The following is a 6263-nucleotide window of genomic DNA, read 5'->3' on the forward strand; positions in this document are numbered from 1 at the left end:
TTGTTATTTTTAATGGGCTGTGGGTCAGGTCTTAAATGAGGATATGCTCTTGGAGAACTGAATAGAAATGTTATCATTGTGTAAACAATGTTTTATGACTGTTTTTTCTGGCAAAGTTTTTTCTTATAATGTAGTCCTTACTTTGACCATCTGTGCTCATGTAAGCAAACCGGAGCAGTCTCTTTTTCAGCCATAGATTCCAGCGCTAGCCTTGGGTTCCTTTGATTTTGTGACACCAGAAACACTGATTATGTTTTCATTAACTTTTAAATTTCTTTTTCATTTTTAGGACTTACTAATGGTTTCATAGATATTTTCACAGGAATTAAGGTCAAGAGGAACTCCAAAATTTCCTAAATCTTATCGGAGATGAGTAAGTTTCACCCAAATGCACCTCTTGCCAACTTTAGTAGTTCTAACAAATATTTCAGACCTCTTTCTAAAACACAGGAAAAGACATGGATAGAAAAGAGAACAATGGCCCATGAACGACAGCAAAATAGTTGAGGCATATATAAATGTTGTCAGAAAGTCAGATAAGACTCCAAATGATCACTAAAGGAGAGGAAAGCTTGCTAAAATTTCTGCCCATTTTGGGCTCGGCTTTTGGGCCGAGAAACTCCTTCCAAATAAGAAATGCAGTGAACAGCACAAATTTTGTGCAGTGGGACTGTGCCCAGCGCTGAGGCCTGAGCAGGATGCGGGCATTGCCAGCGGTGCATGTGCAGCTGGAGCACCCGCAGCTTCATGTGGTGGGACTGCAAGAGAGCCCTCCGCTGCTCCCCATGTATCCACACTGCCAAGGGGTGGCCATAACTATATGTATGTGTGCATTTTTGTGTGTGGCCAGAAATTCTGAGAGATTAGTTATAGAGTGTCGTTTAGAAATTTAGAGTTTTATATTACTATTTAATCAGTATCTAGCCTTGTGGTTTATGTTGTATAAGTGATATTAATCCTCAATATTTAGTTCAGTGATTAGTAGTGAATTGCATGCTATTAATAAATCAATAACAACTTCCATCTTGATTTCCTTTAAAGTACTCTATTTGAGCAGTTTTCCCTGTGATAGTCCCATATATCTGATTTCTTTGTACCATTGTTTTCCAGTCTGAACCTTGTACCATATAGCCATAGTTCACATGATACATTCTCAGAGGTAGTACTTTTTGTTTAATTGTATTGAACACATCCAGTTGATTTTTAATGCTTGCAGAAAATGATCTAGAAAATGATATGGATCAGTAATTGTATTACTTACTGTCATGCCAATCTTTCATTACTTTTTGTTTTATTTTTACCAAAACCATTTTTTAAAGATAAAACCAGTCATTAGCATTGTACCAAGAACTTTTCTTAATAGTAATCCTTTCTTTTTAGTATCTTAGCTTTGAAAATTGAATGGTGAGATGCGCCAACAAGACAGTTTTAGAGTCATCTAATTTTTACTTTGTTACTATTGTATAATGCAATATTGAAAATGTAATATAGTCAAATACTGAGAAAAATCCAAATGTGAATTTTCCAAATATACAATGTTAGTGCTATTGCTTTTGGAAGCCAGATTTTTATGTATGTCAATAAAAACAGCAAATTTATTTCTAACCAGATTTTCATCTGCACAACAGTGTTGACTTATTTAAATTCCAAGTTTCATCTGTATTTGTATATATTTATGAACCATTATTTTAGCCTTGATATAAGTCAGATCTGTATTACTGATCTGTAATTCACTGAATTATTTATTTTGTTCCATTTAAATACTGGAACCACATTTATAGTTATCCAATCATTTGGAATATCTTCACGTTCCCAGGACTTGTTAAATATTACATGAATTGTTCTGAAAGTTCCCAGCTGGTTTTCTTATGGCTCTTAGGTGTCAGTTATCTCGGACTGTTGATTTGCAAATGTTTAATTTTAACAGATGTTCCTTTATGTTCTTTGCTGCACACGGTAAGCTTGCTATTATTGCAGCAACAGCATCTGGGATACATGTAGCCTAAGGCTTCTTTCCACATACAGAGCATAAATGTCTGTAGGCCATTTCTGCATCATAATTCATATTTTACCGGAGCCATCTAGATGAACATGTACCTGTAGTCCATTCCTCTTAATATTAATTTTCCTTCTGTTTTATCAGGGCTTTGACATGTTCTTTTAACTAGGTTGGTCACCTACCCACAATAACCTTTTTTTTTCAGGTCCAAGGAGTTGTGGTTTATGGGGTACCCGATAGGATATTTGTGAACAATTCCTGACTTTTATTAACACTGTCTGCCTTAAACACATGTTCTTTGTCAGTTGTCATCAAATTGCTTCAAATTTGGTAAAACTGACCACATCAGGGTTGAAATATGCTAATAATAGGTTAGTACTGTGCTCTGGTCTTGTAACTTAAATCTAACTAGATTAAGATCACAGAGAAGGTGGTAAGAAAGTAAGTCCATGTCTCTGCCAGTAGGAATGTTGTCCAAATACTGTTACCGCATGCTGTCTGCTTTTGGCTACTCAACACATCCAGCCCAGACCCCTTGAGCTGAAGTCACTCTTGGCAACAGTGGTTTTCTTCCTACTCACTCTTAACAGCAATTTAAGGAGCAGTTCACACTGTGCATGTAAGATTAAGCCTGTTACAGAAAGGTACTTTTTTTGGTTTCATTAAGTACAACTTCAGTCCATAAACTTTCCTAATGTGTTCTTTTTGATGACTGTAGTGTCTTGATGTGAAGTGTTACTCCCTCTCTCCCATCCTTCTTCCAGCTCTTTTTGCCATTCTCTTTCTCTAATATATCTCATGATAAGTTGTGAGATTCCTGCAATAAGATTAATCTTGCCACTTGGCAGCTACTTTCCCTGTTGTCTTTTTTACCCATGGATACCACCATGTTTCTCCTCATAGTTTCTCCTCTCTTCAAGAAAGAAAATGAGTTATTTATATAGACTGATAGATCTGTTCCTGTGCTGGGGGCTGGAAAGGTAAAACAGGATTGAATGTTAGACAGTACGTTAATTTGAACTTCTCAGGTATCTGTGCACAGCAGCAAAATTTGAGAGAATACTCATCCCAGAGGAGGATAGAACTCAGCACAGCTTGGGTAGATTGAACACCCATGGACTTACGTGTCCCATGATGAGAGTGTTGGTCGAGGTCCGTGCAAAGCTGATCTCCATTACCTTTGAAGAGCAGTGGTGGCTGGGAAGCTCCCAATGTCTGGAAAAAGGCAAAGGACTCCCTGATCTTGATAAATAAATAAAGGATCATGAATGAGCAACCACAAACCAGTCAGACTCCCCTTAGCCTCAGGGGAAAAATTGTGAAGCAGGTGCTCCAGGAAGTCATACTGGGCACATGGAGGTGACTGACAGGCAGCACTGCATTAGGCAGGGCCAGTTGTGCCTGACTAACCTGAGTGCTTTCTATAGTGAAATGACTGGCCCTGTGAACAAGGGAAGGGGTAGGGGGCTTTGGGTAGGGGGCTGGTTGGCGTTGAAAGGTCCTGTCAACCTAAATTATTCCAGGATTTTATGACAATTAATTATCGTGGAAGTATATTTAATATTTAATCATATTCATGTGTAGATAAGAAATACATAATGAGTATCAAGACACTCTTAATCTGTCCTGTCTCAGTTCCTTTCTGGCTCTCAAAAATATAAAACCACAAAATTATCTCGATGGCGCTTTTGTCCTGTTCCCACTGAAATGCTAAGAATAACTGTACAGGCAGTTTATTCTTCAAGAAGTTTGTTTTCAGCTACATGAAAAAAAAAAGTAAAAAAGCATTCTCCTCTTTTCTTCTTCAGTTTCATGACCTTTTTTTCTGGCCTTTCCGTTGGCTAACTGATGGCAAAAATGTAGTTATGTTAGTTATAGGAGAATTGTGAACGATCCAGCTTTTTATCACTTTTTTTCCCAAACTTGCTACATTGAACATGTTGTATTATTCTACGTTTAGTTGTACATAGTCCTAGTTACCTCACTTTCCTGTTGTTAGCCAATGATGAAACAGTGAGGTCCAAGGCACTTAAGGAAACATAGCTATACATGTCTTTTATTTATAGGAGGCAAAACTATACTACTGGCCTGAGAAAAACATGGATATTTCATGGCTGGAGAAATTACAACTGTACGTTAGATGCTTTTTCTCTTGGAAAGATTTAATGCATAGCATTTCCTTCCAACTGGATTTGCTTCATTTATAAAATTGGCAATTAGATCACTTTATAAAATGGCTCTGCTCTTTAAATATTTGAACTTGGTAGAAATATTAGTATGGTTTAGAGCAGGAGTCACTTGGAGTCACTTCAGATTGCCCATTTAGCTGTCAAGCTATCATTGTTCTTTTCTTTCCTCTTTGTTATTTTCTGTGAAATAGAAGGTCTATTTACCTTGGTTATATAACTCACTTTTGGCAAACACAAAGTTATAAGCTAACAAAAAAGGGATTTCATCCTTCACATGATGGTAATTCTATGAAAACACTGTAAATTTTGCATTAAATGGTATAGAAAAAAAATGAAAAGATGTTGGATTTCATCAAATTAATCTGAAATGTGTCTGAACTTCATTTGTACCAGGCCATGTTCTTCCATGGGCTGCCCTTTAGCACTGTCTTGTCTGCACTTTAAAATTGTCTGTGTGGTCTATCACTATCTTTGCTGAGAAATCATATCTCATTTCCTCCAACATTATGGTAGTGCAGATCAGCTTAGACATTTGAACTGCCAAATCTTTGGCTTAATACTTGACTCAGCAAAGCGCGTAAGAGTGTGATTAACTTTAAGCACCGCTGACTTTAACAGGGCTGATCATCTGCTTTACAGCAAGCATGTCGTTCTGTACTTCTCTTCAGGGTGTCCGTAGCCAAGGACGGTCAGAGCAGGACAGCACTCAGGAGGGAGCTGAGCGCTTCACCCTGGTGTGATGCACATACTAGCGTGTCAGGACTGCACAGAACTCAAGCACTTGGAGACACCTTGGAGAAGAAAGAAAAGGGAAGAAAAAGTGCAGATTGTGTTCAGTTATGAACACTTTAGCGGTCATTGGCTCTGCATTTTTGTAAAGCCAGTTGATGGCTTTCGTTTGTTTATTTTGGTGGAGAAGAGGAAGTGGAGGATCTAGAGCCCAAACCGGTGAACAGCTTTGTGCATAAAAACCTCAGTAAATGTGGGAGACCAGTACGCTTGATTTACTAGCAAACGGTGCTATTACAACTACTTCACAGCCCCTGTGCAGCCATTATCAATTCCTAAACAACTCCTGTTAGCCTGATCGAGCACTGGACAAAATTAGTCCTGCTGTTAGAAGGCAAACTGCAATATGTAAGCATGCAGGATTTTTAATGTAAAACTCAGCTGAGCCTTGCATCCCTTGTGGATCATCTCTCTTTCGAGAAAAGTTTAATACCATTACCTCAGAACAGAAGTAGCAAAAGCATACTTGTCTGAAGCTATGAACTGCTATTCAGGTGCTATTTTTAGTCATAACAGGCACTGGTATGCCTATTGTGAAGTTCACTATTCATTTAAACCCTTCAAATTCCATAGAATAAATTCAATATACAGTTCTCACTTCAAGATTTCTTTCCTTTGCTTTGCCTTGCCTTGCCTTCCTTTTCTCTTGTTAACCAATTCTCTACTTCAGCTAATTAAGGACACATACAAAGATTTAGCAAAGAAGAGGAATAACTGGGTAGAGCTAATGCAGCCATTTCCATACCATCACTGGTCTCATTCTGCTATGTTCTGGGTCCTTTGTCTGACCTTTGTTTTCTCTTGTCTATTCAGATGTTAAAGGTTTTCAGAGAACTACAGTGTACAATACAGAGCACTAGAGACTATTTCTCAGTGAGCTCCTGAGGTTTACTGCAATACCTATAATAGCAAATAGTTTAATGTGGCAACTATTCAGTAGGACGAGAAAAAAGTATAAATGGCATTTAGGTCACATTCCTAGTTTCTGAGAAAATACTGAGGGTCAGAAGAAGGAAAAAAATAGACTTATGTCTGGAAAAAGCAAATATATGTAGCTAAGTTCTCTAACATGAAAAAAAGAATTGTGTCACAGACATAGCTGAGGTTAAGAATAGACATGTTACATCATCTTTTGCACAATGCAATAGTGGGAAGAGGGAAGAAATGAAGCCTTGGGAGAGGAATAAATAAATTGCAGACGGATTTTATAGAAAAATGGCTAGACTGGAAGCTTCTTAGGAAAAATCTGAATTTGTGGTCTCTGTTAGATACAGGTGAGGAAAGAA

This window comes from Tinamus guttatus, unplaced genomic scaffold, assembly GCF_059628265.1.
Source record: "Tinamus guttatus ecotype Peru unplaced genomic scaffold, ASM5962826v1 Tinamus_guttatus_pri_ptg000806l, whole genome shotgun sequence".
In the NCBI taxonomy this organism is placed as follows: domain Eukaryota; kingdom Metazoa; phylum Chordata; class Aves; order Tinamiformes; family Tinamidae; genus Tinamus; species Tinamus guttatus.